Here is a 15922-nt window from a genome sequence, read left to right on the forward strand (position 1 = left end):
TAAAAAGCTTCCCAGGGAAACTTCTGTATCTCTTTAGAAATACAGCAGTTACTCTTTTGGTCAATATCACCACAAAACGATATAAAAAATTATCTCTCAGCCCTAAATTTGTCTCTGCATTAGTGTTGTTATTATTATTTGTTATTAAAGTCATTGCAATACAGTTAAGGCTTTCTACACAGAGCAGTTTCCTATCTGAACAAATGCTTCTGATTATAAAGACTTCATTTTTGGAATCTGCCACAAGAAAACATGAAGCACACATCTTGACTGATTACAAAATGATGCCAAATTATAACTCATAGCTCTTTAAAGCCCACACAAACACACAAAGCCCCCCCATATGGAACATCCACTAGGTCTGTTCAATCACTTAAATCACTTCAAAAATAAAAGAATTACTCTAACAGTAGGGAATCCTACTGTACAGAATAAAAGAGTTTTTTTCCCAGCATATTTTTAGTCAAATTCCTCTTCCAAAATGGCAATTTAAATCCAAGACAACAGAAAGAAAATTCTAAATGAATGGTGCAGCTAATGGAGATACAACTCCTTTTTTTCTTGCAGGATCAATCCACAGGTCACCTCTCAACTTGCCTGCACATCTGGTGGCTGACAAAGGCTTTATTGTTCCAATTAGAGAGAAACATCTTGGTAGAATGACCCTTTTCTAACTGTTCCTACCCATAGTTTCAGACCTGAAGGAGATGAAGAAATAAATACCTGAATGAAGGTATCTTTTTTATTTTGTATGAGGTGTCTGCTCATCCACAGCTGCTAGATTAAAAGCAGAAAACCTGCCCCAGGTTTTCTTATTTTTTTAGGATAAGAACGAGCTAAAATATTTCAAACTATTTGCTACAAAAGAAGGTAAATGATGGCTTGAATTCGTGCTCCTTCCAACTCACTACTGAAACATAAGAAGCAGGGATTAAGGAATAAATTTTCCTACTTGCTAAGTGCTCAACCTCTTCCTGCCCAGTCACTGTAATTTTTTACTAGTTTTTCTTTTGTTTATTTGGTCAGATTTCTAAGTCTGAGTTATAGCCATAAAGGTTCTTGATTTGGAGGTAAATCAGGTTATACAAAGAGTAAATTTCCAGAAAAGACACATCTCTACAGACAATCTTAGCAAAAAGAAATACTATAACTGAAAAAAAAAAATCTGTGTCTGCAGCAGTCTATTTTAAGAAGCAACAAATTAATTGAATCATTTAATTAGAATCCATTTTCATTTCTTGATGTTTCTTATTTTCAAAATGAGCTATTTAAGCATTCCATGCTTCCAGGGATAATGCAGGGGCTTTCAGAAACTATGTATCAATTTAGGACAAGACCTAATTAAGATTAACTTCTGTAAGATACAGTTATTTAACAAGCTATAGAACAAGTTATCCTATCTGTTAATACAATATAAAGTTCTATAAAACAAAATAAATCAGAGAGAGAAAATAAGAAAAGAAAATCATTGATAAGAGGGTAAATAGAAATTATAGCCTCTGGGGAATTAAGAAGTTAACCCTTCAAGCATTATCTGCTGCTGTGAAAGTACAGAACCGACCTATAGTGCATGAACAGGACTTGAAAGTAAGGCTTTCAATCAGTGTGAAATATGCAAATTGAAGTAATTATTAAGCAATTTTATTCATAGACAAAATGTGATGCAAATGGACCTAAGCCCAAGGCAAGGCAGCTCAGCTCTGCTGCTGTGCAGAGAGGGTGAGCCTTTGCACTGCTTTCAGCACCCTTGATTAGAAAAACCCATTTGGTGGCCAAGCAGTGAAGTCACTTTGAGCCCCACAGCTCTCAAGCCAAGGAAGAAGGAAGCTCACAGTGACAGAGTTCTGGAGAACTGCAGCACAGCTTCAGGAAATTTTCTTTTTCATTGGACCAGTATGTTATACACTTCCACAAGCTCCTCAAGGTTATAAAACACACATTCTATGCCAGAAACACAGAGCAGAGAAGCAGGGCCATTGCCCCCAACTGGCTTTTCTTACAAAGCATGTTTTGAACAACGTGCTCACACTGCTGGCTGGTTGTCAAGAGCCACATTCTTCACACACAACCACACTAAAAGGTGGTTGCTCCTTGCTGTTGTCTTTAGCTCCTTGCTGTTGTCTTTAGCTCCTTGCATAATGTAAGTAAAAATACTGGAAACTTCAGTAGACATTACATTTATGAAGCAATGTCTCTCTGGTTCTTGCTTGTCACTATAAATGAGAGCAAACTACTCTAATCAGTGTTGTAGCAGCTTTGTTGGCTGAAAACCAGCTTACTTCTCTCTGACATTAAAATTGTGCATGTTTTAATTGTTAGGCATTTCATTATAGATAACAAGCCCCAGTGACCCTCAAAGAGTGATTAGATGCACTGATCTATTAAAAATAAACAAAGCCACAAAAAGCAAGGGCTGCCAATCCCTCTTTTAGATTTTTCATGTTTTTATGTTTCTTCCTTTCTCCATTGTTTCTTCAACACCTTCCCAATGCAAAAGATCATGTAGCAATATTTACAGCAGAATTTTTTTGTCCAAAGGTAAATATAAAGCACAATACAAGAAAAGTATCTGTACAATTGTAAAGATATCTTCAGAAACAAATGGTATCTCTGTTATAGGAAGCTGCAGGGACAGCTATTATCACTAAATATCACTTCTTACAAAACACAAAGTTCTGCCAGTGATGTTTCCTCATATCATCTGGCACCAGTCTTGTTCACTGTCATAAAAGGGACAATTCCTTCTATGTTCCTGACAATTTCCCTTTCAGCTGCCTGTAGTGCTTGACTAGGAAGAACAAACCCTTCTGTCCTCTTCTTTGCAACCATTAGAGACAGAGAACTTAAAAGTCTCCTTAGTTAATATTCCCCACAGTTTCTATGAAAATGCATAATACACTAAATATGCCACATGCTTGAATTGGTGCCAGCGGAGCACCAATCCCTGTTATAGATTTAATTTCAGAACAGATCATACAGTACATTTAACTGATTTGACTGGAGCTCATCAGTAAGTAACACCAACACTCCCTAAGAGGACAGTGCAGCACTAATGCTTTACAACAGTTTAAGAGTCAACTGTAAGCCAATGGCACAAGAAAACACTTGGGCAGCCACAGCTGGAAATTTTTGAGGAGAGTGGGAGGTTTTGCATTTGACCATGATAATTCTGACTGTTGAGGGAGTAGTTTTTCATTAAGACTGCCAAAAATCACAAAAAAAATAAAGTTCTAAAAGTCTAAACAAATACAGAATTTATAGCTTAGAGATAAAAATATGCCTGTAAATTAACCTGGAATATTTGGAACTGGAATAAAGGTACTTCTTCAGGAAATGCAAAGCCTGTCAGAAATCTAGAAAAAAATCTTCCAGCTCACATCAATGCAATGTACTATTTGGATAGTTTGCTTTTTGTCCTTATACAGAGTTCAGCTGAAAAGTTCCTGGTTACAAAGTTTTAACCTCTGAAGTTTCAGTTTGTGTGTCTGCAATGTAATTTCCATACTAAAATGTAACCCATGCTAGTAATGTCAGTGTTTACTTGCACTGTCACTGGAACTTGAAATTTAAATCAAGAGGAAAAAAGTGAAGCTTTTATTTTCAACTAAAAACCTTGGGAAGTTATTTCTTTAAAAGGCATTTGAGTTACTTTTTTCATTTTTGCTCAGACAAATCAGCAGGAAGATCCTACTTGATCCAAATACCTCTCATAATTTGGCAATGGTACAAAAGGACCTAAGCATGGGAAGGAAAAATGACATTTTGAAAACAAAAGTAATAATTCTAACCCCTGAGATGAGAATGTCCAGAGATGCACAGTTCCCTTGGAACACATTTGGTGCCTCACCCACCAAATCCAGCTTGGAAGGAAGGAAAGACAGTCCTAAGCCCAGGAAGCAACTGCAAGTGGGACGTGGGAAGAGCACTGAAGGCTGCACATTAAAGGAGATGATTTGTTCTTAGAACTCTCTACTGTTATGCAAAATCTTTGATTTAAAGACTTGAGAGAACAACGATAGCCCAATACACGTTCACAAATACACCTGATAATCCTCACCACATGCATCTTATTCCTAAAAGGAATATGCTGCTCTTGATCCCCAAAAGAGCTGGCTTGCTATGAATCCAGCTATCAGCAATTTCTTCCCAAGCTCTTGGAGGAGCACAAAGACAACAAAATTTTTAGAATGAAAATTCTTTAATTTCTCTTAGTTATTCACTCATTTCCTCCTCAGACAATGTCCAGTTGCTAATTAACTTTGCCAGGAGTGATGTGAGGGCCACTATCTAAAGCCTAATAATTTTTCAAATCAATCTGCCAAATATATAATCACAGAGCCAGAGAAGTGTGCTATCTTCAAAATAACATAACTGGGCCATTTTGCTGCATTTTCTCTGCGTGCAGAAGTAAAAGTACCTCAAAGTCCAGCTGCTCAACCAGCAGTACAGCCTGAACTAGGAATTTTGGACTAATTCAATTTAATAAGGTCCCAAATAACGTCCCCTGAGTGGCTACCCTGTGATGGAGTGAATTCTGCTCCACAGTTAATTGGCAAAATGCAGCTGATATCCCACACAACCAAACAGTCTAACTTATTGTCAGATATTTTACCTGGACTGGAATGAGGTATAAAGAGTTATTAAGAATCTCAGCTAAAGGAAGACAGAAATATATTCATGTCTTTTGCAACTTTCACTTTGTAGCAGATTCCATAGAAGGACAAAAAAAGGAAATCTATAAAGATTAAAACTGCATAGTGATTACAGATTTGCCAGTAGAAATCTGAAGTTATTAAACTGCTATATTGTAAGATGCCATATTCTATAAACATTCCTACTTTGACTTCAGCTACTGCAGTATATCTTAATGCAAGTACAGTTAAAGGGCTTACTGCAAAAAGAAATAAAGCCTCTAAAAATTTAGAAGAAGAAATATGAAAAAGAAACTTGCACGTTCTTTATGTATCAAGATGAAAGCTTTGTACAGCTGCTCTGCACTAATCTTATTAATGCTTTTCTTTATAAAAATAGAGTCTTTCTCAAACTTCTCTCTGCAAGGCTATTAAATCATGTCTATATACTGATTAACAACCACCTAAAATGTTGTATATAGATTTGGAAAGCAAGACATCCTGTAAATGTGGGTAGGCTGTACAAATAGTGATGATTTACCATGAACAGCTTTCAATCACAAAATACCCATCCAATAAAGCTTAATTTTCCCTGGGAATATATCAGTAGAAAACTACAAACAAAAATCTATGCAGAAAGCCAGAACCTGAAGACATATGCCAGAAGTGCCAGTATCATTTAGGGCTAATGACTTAAAAGAAAAAATGGTCTCAGGAAAGTACTCTTCTTGCTAGTCTCCTTTTCATTTTGCCCTTTTTATCGGGTGACTTATAAAGTGGCAACATGAAAAGTCTGGGCTCTCACCTGCCACAGCAGGATAAAATTCTGAAACTGTTTAAAAACCATGAAAAATCATTAAATATAAAACTCATCTCAGTAATTAGATAAAAATCCACAAGCTGTTATTGCTTATACAACACTCAAGAGTCTTTACTCCTTTCAAGCCTTCTTATGAACTTGTAGTTCAGTGCCAGGAAATTATAATCTATCCAAAGTTCCAAGTGCTTTCTCCAGTAAGGTAGTTCATTATTTCAAAGGATGATTTGTCTGCAGCAACAAACAACCATTGCTCTCTGACATGGGCCACACTTACTGCATAAAGCTGTAGCAGAAGAAAGTGTATCAAGGTCCTGAGGCTTCCTCTTTCTTCAGCATTACATAATATTACTAAAACCATGTGAGACATTTTCCATATTTGGGGCTTTTTTATAATTAGATTTCTAGCATTAGGTGATGAACAGGCTTTAGAAGTCACTAAGAGTTGCAACAAAGCTACTGAAAATCAGGTGTCCTTCTGCCTCCCTCTCTGCCTGAATTTACTGGTAGGATTTCAAAATGTAGAAATCCAGGTATGACTATAGAGATAAAAATGGAAATTGCCAAAGCAGATGAAGTCAGCAGGACAAATATCTCTTGACCAACTTTGGGTGAAAGACTGGCATCAGTTACAAACGACAGAGTCACACTACATGACAGAAATATGAGATTTAATAGCAAAAAAGTGAACAGTACTTAAACTGAAATGGAAGCTGAATGAGTGCATGTCTCTAAAAAGTTAATCACTTTGCAATAACAGTGTCCTTTCACATCCTGCCTGCCTAAGCCTAAGGCTTGAGTAGGAAAAGGGAAAAAATATCATTCTAAGATGGAAAAGAATGGAAACTGCCACAGAAAACCTAGTGCAGCCAACTCCTGCCCCTTTGGGCAGGTGTCTGACATGGACAGGCAAGAGCTGCTGTCAGCAATGGAGCAGAGTTAGTGTGACCGTGGAATGGGGACACAAAAACATGAGACAGGTTGCCTTCTGCAGCTGAAGGCTGGCTCACTCCATCGATTTCCTTCACTTTCCTGCCACAGCATTTTCCACATTTGCCTGGTCAGCTTTTGTGTCCTTACTCCTTACACAATCTCTACAACTCACGTGATCTGAGCTTCTCCTGCTGGACAAGACAATGCTCAGAGCATTTTTAAATCCAGCTACTACTTCTGCTCAGTTTGAAGCCAGCTGTGCTAGAGAGACCTTCCTTTTCTGATACACATATAGACCGGGAGAACCAAAATTGCTGCCCTGTCAGCAGAACCTCTGCTTGCAGCATGGTACCTGCAGGTAATGCCTTAACCAGATACAGAGTGCTTTGTGGTCCACACACTTCCCTGCCTTTTTGAAAAAAAGAAGTATTTTCTCTGAATGACCTTAGTAACTTTTATAATTTTGTTTTACTTGGAAATAAAATTTGTCATCCTTTTATGTCTGAGGGTGTACTTACAATCTTCTGACATGAAACAGCAAAAGAAAATCCTCTAGTGACTCTCTAAACCACACTCATTCAATATGTTTTTGCTCTGCTCTTTGTAATCTCTAAACTGAATGAACTTATCTTTCTGATTTTTTTGGGAAATATTTTCCTCCTTAATCTTATTGATTTTCCACTTGTACCCTACCTGATTGACAGTAAATAAACTGGGCACTGTATTTAAGGCAGTGCATACCTTTAGTGAAAGTACAATGCAAACATCATAACAATTTTATGACATTCTTTCTCTGGTCATCTTATTTTCTTGATAAGATCTTCTTAGAACTTTTCATCAGTACTTTGCCACAACTACTGTTTTCTTCTACCTTATTTTCACACAAAGCAACCTTGAAGAATTACTTGGGATGGGTTAATACAATTTTAAACCTTAATTGAAATATTAATATACTTAGAACATTCTCTCTTGGGGCTTGAGGCTCACAGCAAAATTATTTTATCAAGAAAACAAACCCAAAAATTTATGCAGATTTTGTTACCTCAGTTATATACCAAGTATCTTCAAAGCACACAACATAAAAAAATCAATTATAATACAGCATTACAATCTATAAATGAAGAGGTGACCTAATGACTTTCTTAGGTAGAAGCAATAGACATTATTAAAAATCAGCAATGACTGCAGTATCAAAAAATACATAAAGATGGCCCATTGCTCACTTAAAAGCATTCAATACTGTAGCTGGAAATAATTGGAAGTTATTCCAAAATAAACCTGTCTGTCCTATACCAGTCCTTGCACAAAAATAATCTGACCATTTACTTAATTTAACATTTTTATTTGATGCAGGCAAAGAAGGATTAAAACATTGAGACACTGGACAGAAGAAACCAATCCCTGAACTTGGCACAAAGGAGACCTAATATCCCTTCCTATCCTTTCAATTCCTTTGCAGCCTTCTCTCTGTGCAGTTCATTCCCAGAACACAGGCCCTCTCTATTTTCTCTCTTCACTCCAGCAAAGCTGCTTTTCTATAAAAGTCTGACAGACTTGTAAAACAAGGGTATCCCCATCACCCTTAAAATAAGACAGATCAAGGAAGGGCCTGACTTTAGAAACTTTTCCAGTGAACTTGGAACTATATAGCACAGAAAGAAGTCACTGCAGTCTGGCTTTGCTGTTCTGTAGAGTTATGAAGAGTTTCAATGGCTCATAAGAGAAAAACTGCTTTTTAACTGCTCCTCTCATTTTGGAAGCATTTGTGTTTATGCTGAAACCTGCTCCACTGGAAAACAAATTATTTCAAACCAATAAACAGCACAAAAGTAGCAAAACAAGTAGTCTTTGTCAAGTTTCATTAAGGCATTTCTATCTGCTGATACAAAACCAGATATGATTTCTGCTTATATCTTGGCTAGAGAAATGTGCTGCATGAGAAGCAGACTACCAGGAAGGTTCATTTCCTTGAAGAGCTGGGCACGAGGTCTGCTGCATCTATTTCCCTGTGAAAATTGAGTCCTTTTTGTAGTAGTTGGTGCTGAAAAACAATAACTTGCAGTGCCTTTCCCATAAAGCTGGTTTCAATTTCAATAAATCCAATTTTGCCCTACTAACAGAGACCAAAATGAAAATCCAGTAGTAATGCAAGAGCTGCTTTTTTTGTTTGTCTGCAGAATAGTGTTCTTGAATGGGGTAATATCCAGCTTCCAGAGTAGCAGATGACCTACAATATATGTCCAATTGTTATCACCCAGAATTTTGTTTATCCTTCTTTATGCCCATCCACCTTCATACAAAAATTCTTCTTTTTGACTGATTGTTTTAGGATAAACAGTGTCTCTCCCACCTGAATTTCTTTACTTACTACCTTAAGGTCTTTGTTTAAATCCCTTACTCATTTAAATCACACAGCTTGTTGCACTGGATCTTTCTGGGTGAAAGGAGATATATATTACCAGAGTTTGGCAACCTTATGACTTTTTCTGTGTAAAAAGTAATTTCCATGAGGCGAGCATAATTTCACCTTTAGCTTTTTCAGTAAAAAGCCAAAAAGAAAAGGAAAAGTTTAATTTCCTTTGATGGAGCTCATTGTTTTAAGAGTTGTGTTTAATTTTGCAGGGATTTTGTTTTTGTTTGTTTCCTTGTTTTTCTTAATATTTAGGTGACCAGTGCTACTACTGACATCTGTCCAGAACGAGTTAGAAAAAACAAAGAAATTTCTTGATTATTTGTGTGTGGTCAAACCAAAAATGAACTGACAGAAGAGGCTGGGGATGACAAGGAAATGGCTCAGTCTATATTTGTTATGCAGATGGGTAGAAAAATTTGGTCAACAACAATTTCACCTTCAGGAATACAAGCTGGAAAGCCCAAAGTAAACTCAGAGGCCACCCCTGCTGCATTTATCAGTAAACCCAAAGGCACAGGCCTTCACTCTGTAAACTGAATTGCAGCTGTTATTAGCCAGTTATGCAGAAAAATGTACAGACACAGCAAGCAATACCTCTCTACAGCAAAAGAGAAAATTACAGCTCGTGCAATAAATACTCTCCATTTAGGCAGAACTACTTGCCCTGCACTTATTTGCTCACACTGTTGACAAAATAACAAGAAAAACTCCACTCTTTTCAGCCTCCTGTCCACAAAGGGATTGACAGTTTCTTCCATCTGGCCCCGTTTGGCACAGCTTACTCCATGTAAATATAAATAACAAGAGGGGGAGGGAACTGCCTGCAATGGGCTGAAGTACAGGATTTCCAAATGCTGTGCAGGAGGCATTACTGAGCTATATTTGCCATCCATTCTAGCTCTCACATGTTTAGGCTGTGTTTAAACTCTGGCAGTGCAGCAATGATTACTGGATGAACATAAATCCATTAGTATTCCTAGCCTGGAAAACCCAGGCAGTCCCAGAAGAGCCCTTAACACTTTTCTTCCTCTTGAGTAAATCCAGTGCAAGGGTCAACAACTCTGAAGAGAGAGCCTGCATGCCATATACTCTGCTATTGAATTTTTGTTGCAATATTAAAATTGCAGCACAGCATAATTCCTAAAGATTCACTGAAGCAAAGTGTAAGATGTTGCCACTTTTCCCTCCAATCAGATATTTTCCCCTCCAGGACAATACAACATTTGTTCCTGTTGAACAGTTTTTACCTTAGCCCTAGCAACATATTTTAAGGCTTCGTGTTTAAGAATATGTTTTGTATGGCTTATCTGAGACATTCTGGCTTACAATTAAAAAAAAACAAAACACCCTTAACAAAACAAAAAGCCCACTGCACAAAAAAACCCCCATAAAACCTAACAAAAGCCCTTTGTTTAAGGTATATGTAAATTTAAGGTACTGCATAAAATATGAACATGAAATTCAGTGGGCACTGGCATAACGGGAAACTTTGCATTCAGAGATCTCACACATTTGTGACTTCTGAGGTATTTTTTCTAGGAAAACCAGGCAACCTGAGTAAGAACTCCAGTTATATCTCAGATCTTCTCTCTTTCAAAAGGCCAGTAATTTTGCCACTCTTTCCCTATTCAAAAACATGAATCATTCCACGTAAAGGACACATTGGATCAAAAAATGTACCAGGTACTTATAAATCTTAACCATGTTTGAATAAGTTTAAGGGTGAAGGCAGATTCTGTGGATTTAATCAATAAAAACACTTACTGAAGTATGGAAAACCCACCTGTGAATCCAGAGAAAGTTTGACATTATTAAAACCCTTCTATTTTTCTCCCAATCCTTTGTTACAGTAAGAGGCCAAACCTGCAAAACTTGCACTGTTTGTGAAAAGTGCATCTCATGAAGATGCCTGTCATGCTCTCTTGATCATGCAGTTTCATACTAAATATTACTTCAATAAAACAAATTTGATGTTATAGCATATTTCATATATATATATATTACATAGCATGTTACTACATTTTTGAACCAAGGTGAACGATGAAAATTGTTTGTAAGAGCAGCTGTGCAATTGTAAAACCAACCTCGCTTTCAATTAATGCAGAACCCATTTGTGAATCCTGTCATGGATCTAAACAGATTTCCTTTAAATACCTATAGGTGGTGCTGAAATACAACTGTTCCTTAAAAAAGCAGCAATCACAAAGTAACTGTAGCACCACTACCCGCTGAAATGGGTTTTACTCCTGGCTGTGCAGATTTACCCCAGGGAAACACAGCTGAATCACAATTTGAGTGCATTACTGGTGTTTTCCTCAGGTACTTATCAGAACAGATTTCCCTCACATGGTCATGATGCCTTATAGCCAAAGACTGCAGTTGCAAAAAAAATGAGGCTATTTTTTAAAATCAATAGAAATACCCAATAAAAACAACAGGGCCTATGAACACATAGTTGCCCTGACCATGGCATAACTAGAAATGAAAAGAAACACGAACGTGTTTGGCCAAGAATTTCCCTTTCAGGTTCACCCTGATAATCAAACATTTTGCCATTCAGTATAAATAATAACAATGAAGCTACTAATAGTTGTCTGGGCATTAGCCCAGTTTGCTGAAATGAAGCAGAACTAACTGGCTTCTCCACAAACATATAGTGGAAAAGAAAAAAAAAATTGCCAGGCATAATTAACATGTGGTAACATGATAATCAGTGCCAGATGAACCCATACTTTCTGGTTTTAAAAAATACACAATAATTTCACACTGGTGCTTATTTATAGAGAAATTGAAGTGCTAATGATTACAAACATAGTTTATGGTAAAATTCATAGTTTGATCCATTTCCTGTAATGCTAAAACTCAACAATTTCCAAATTATATTCAGGCTTATAAAATATGAATATTGAGGAAACAAGTTACAGTAACAAAATAAATGTATGATTTCTATAACTTTTAAAATATAAATAGTGCACAGAAAAAATGTGGCATCAAAAATTTGTATAAATAATTAAATGTTTACAAAGTTTTTGAACAAAGGTTCATGCACATGACATAAAACAAGTGAATGACATGAAGCATGAAAGTTAAGAAACAACTTAGTCCCTGAATACATCTGTGTATTTTAAGTCAAAACATGCAGAACACCAAACTGCCTCTCCTTCACCTTGCACCATAAACTGCAAGCCACAGAAGTGACTTTTTCCTCTGTTCATTATAAAACCCACAAAACACAGAAAACTACACTCACCCCTCAATTTTTCTCTCAGCAAGAGAAAAAAAAGACAATACATTAAGTTCCTAAAAGAATGGAGAAAATTCTGAGATCAGTATGAAAATGGATATTTATTTATTCTTGCTTTCCTTTAGTTGCCAATTTAAGCTACTTTCAGAAAACAAAAAAAAATAGCTTGTATGGGAAGTAGAGGTGTACATCACCACAAGATGTACATCACCCTTTCTCTCAGTATATTCTGTTGATTAAGATGTAATCCATTTTTTCTTTTCCCCCCCCCCATCTTTCAGGCATTCCAGCTAATTTGGAAGTTTAAACCCAGTGTAGGATGACTCAGATGCAGTAAAGCAGCGCAGCACACACACAGGCAGGTTGAAAATAAGATATGAAATCCACAGAGACCATTCTGCTGCTTCACAGCTAAGGCAGACTCTTGCTCTAGACACACGAGGATATTATCATGACCTTCAGGCCTAATTTTTAAAAATGAAAATATAAAAAAATATCTTTTGTCCAGGCTATCTCATTTGAAGTTTCAAGTCTGCACAGGATGAGCAACTCAGTTATTTCCTTTGGAAAATCCTGGCCTATATTTGTCCACCTCTCCTCAGAGTTCTTTTTGAATTAGAGGACATTGTTTGTCTTCAAATTTGCTTCCCAATGTCTTCGCAGACTTGGGTCATATATTTTAGTAGGAAAAATTGGATTACAAATTGGTATTCCTAGGGAAAATGAATTCCTGTTAAAAACAAGAGAAGCAACGCTTGCCATCTGTTTTCTGATCTTTGGCAGACTTCTATAAACATAGAACTGAGTCTAAATCTGATTTAAGTCGTTTAAAGAAGCTACAAAAAAGTGGAATTCCTTGGAATAAAAGTAGTTTTAATCTCCCCCAGCAAAAGGCAGGCAGCATAAATCAGACATTGTGGTTAATGCTTAAAATTATACTTAATTATATCTCTATTAAGTAGTTTGATTACACAGGGAGTATTTAAGCAAACCTTACCTTTAGCTAACACCTAATTCTCAAAGTTGCAAGACCTCATCTGCCACTATAAAAACCTCTAAAAACAAACACCTGTGTTTTAAGTACAAATGCAGGTGAAAATGACCAGCAAAATTGCCTTTCTCACCTCCTTGTTCCCTCTTGCATAGTAACCACCCTCTTGCATAGTAACCACCCCAGTGGTTTTTGAGGTTTTTTCCCTCCCTTATTGCTTTCAGAAATATTATGGAACTCTCATCTACCTCTTCTGCACACCCCCACACTCCAGAGTCACTACACGACTCTGATCAGCAATAAAAACTAGTCCTACTCCTCCCATCAGCCCTCCTGCTACTCCACCTACACATGGGCTGCTTATAGACATCAGCTGCTCAAGCAAAGAATCTCTACCAGCTGGTACAAACAGCTCTCTAAACATGACACAGCCACTGTGTACTTACCACAAAAGACCACATTAACTAAGAGATGTAAGTGTTGTGCCATTTTTTAACCCAAGTTCACCCTGCCTCACAATTTTATTCATGGCATGGGAGTTGAACTCTTATTACTAAGGCAGGGGAACACCAAACTGACTGCAAGAAAAACAGGCCACATTTCTAGGAGAGGCTGCTAGACAATGAATCCTCTTAAGCTATTCTACTAAGTCATTACAGAGCAAAGTAGATACTGTTCACTACAGAACAATTTCACCAAATTTAAAAGTGGAATTTATTAAGTTACAACCCAGACAGATTTTACTCCCATCCAATGTGTTAGTCTCAGACTAAAGTTTGAACTCTTCTGAAACCAACTTACTAGCTACAATCCTGCCTCTTGATGGCAAGACAGCACAGCACAGAAGTAGAAAAATGGCAAAAATTGAAATAGTCATATTAATTAGCATGGCATTATCCTAAAATACACATAAAATTCTGCTCTCCGACTGTAACATAACTACTTTTCTTGAATAATGTAACTGTTGGTGAACAAATAACTCTTTCCAATGCTCATGTGCACGTTCTCTGAAAAGCCTTGGAAAGATTATTGTCACAAAAAATGCCAAATCTGAGCAAGACAAAAAATATAGCCAGATAAAAGCTGCTAAAAAGCCATACATTTTTTTCTTTCTACTCTAGAAATCTGTGTTTTAGTCAGTCTGGCTAATTTTGGTGCCCAATTCTACAGAGCACTAGCATCCTAACTGAGTAAAATTACATCGAGGGAGAGCAAAAGAAAGGATCAGTCTATATACTCAGGCCTCTGGGTTGGTCAGAAGTGATTAAGTTAATATTTATCAATTTATGTGTATTTTTACAGTGGGGGAAAAATAAGTAAAGACAAAGGAGCAGCCACTATGCAATCCTTATCCTTCAACAACTTTGTCCAGCACAACTCATGAGAACTCTGCTAAGATAATTTGTCATTATCTAATCATTTGATCATCAGTAACCACAAACAACAGGAGAAAGTTTAAGCAGCAGTGACTTTCACAGGCCAGATTGGAGAGAGTGGGATTTTCATGGTCTGTCTTGGAAACTGAACAGGAAAGAAAATCCTGAGCCTTAAACACACTGTCTCATCAATATTCTATGAATGGTTTTGCTTCCACTCTTGGAAAATAATAAATTATTTGTTCTATTCTAATGATTAACTGCATGCAATGCACAATTCTGTTAAATACACTCAGTATTCACAGCTAGCCCTTCAGGACTAGGTAGAGAATAAAACTGCCCCTTATATTGCATCTGATGGTATAACTGAAATTTTCATTCATTCTATCATTTCCCATTGACCCAGGCTGAGGTCAGACTGCTGCAGCACTGTGCTTATGAATACAAAAGTTATTTTATTTACTAGAAAGGCTCCCCAAAGCCTATCTAAGGCTGTTAAGCTTCTCAAATATTCATGTGGTTTATTTTTTTTTATTGTAGCGACACCTAGACAAAAAGGTATTCTCATACTCAAAAGAGAAGCATTTTTTTCTTACCTTCAAGGAGTTTACTCAGCAGTTTACATACATGGCAAACAGATGCTACTACCCTAATTTATTCATAACGCACTGTGATGGTATCTAGAGAAGCACAGAGCAGACTTGTGTGGCTTCTACCATCCCTTATCTCTGCTGCAATTCATACATTGTAATTGCAGAAGCTTTGCAATACCCAAGGAGTACTTTGGGATGCTGGCAGCTACTAATGAAAACATCTCTTTCCTCTTCCTCCTGCCTCAGAGAAGCTAATAGCTTTCATGAGGTACAAAGCAGAACAAAAACATTGTTTCTGTAATCACTTCATTAATAACTTATTCCAAACCACACACAGTTCTGCTTTCTCTCCTATCAGGATGCAGCAGACGCTACAATTCCAAATTACTCATGAATTTGATTAGTTACTACCCTCATCAGCTAAACCACTGAACACAGTTAGCAAAGTCTGTCACGGTGGAAAAAGGGCAGTGTAAGTTGCAGCCAGCATTTGCAGTATTTCAGAAAGCCACATTTCCATGCAAACCTGACCTGAAAACAGGCACAGCACATCCCATTCCTGTGGTTTCCATAGGCTTTTCCCATCGGCTGTGGCTACTCCAGCAGCTCCTCCACCAGCGCGTGTTGAGCAATGAGCAGCACTGGGCAAAGACAACAAATAAAAACATGTGAGTAAATTATTAATTTTCCCACATCCTTAGTAAAAAGCTGATGGCAATAGTGATGAATCACCCTTTGGCCCTGCTCACCTGGAAGGGAGACTGCTGGACTGCGAGCCACCTTCATTCCTAACTTAAACTAAGGAAAAAAAAAAAAAGCCCAACAAGCTGCCATAATACCCAAACCCACACAAAGAACACAAACCGAACCTGTTCAAGGGGAGTTAAGCACAGCAGCTCCTACAGAACTCCTCTCTAGAGCCGG

General features: G+C 37.2%; 1 protein-coding gene across 2 annotated transcripts in view; it reads right to left on the bottom strand.

The window, feature by feature from the left end:
* The window catches only part of TFPI (tissue factor pathway inhibitor), a 60353-nt gene extending 44716 nt beyond the window's left edge, over nt 1-15637 (bottom strand). The window contains exon 1 of one of the 2 annotated variants that reach the window (XM_053948007.1): nt 15530-15637. The gene's annotated coding sequence lies outside the window, so the exon portion shown is untranslated. The remainder of the gene's footprint in view (nt 1-15529) is intronic. The other variant, XM_053948005.1, reaches the window with a different exon arrangement.
* Between the last annotated feature and the right edge of the window lie 285 nt (nt 15638-15922).

This window comes from Vidua chalybeata, chromosome 7 (genome assembly GCF_026979565.1).
Source record: "Vidua chalybeata isolate OUT-0048 chromosome 7, bVidCha1 merged haplotype, whole genome shotgun sequence".
NCBI classification, from domain to species: domain Eukaryota; kingdom Metazoa; phylum Chordata; class Aves; order Passeriformes; family Viduidae; genus Vidua; species Vidua chalybeata.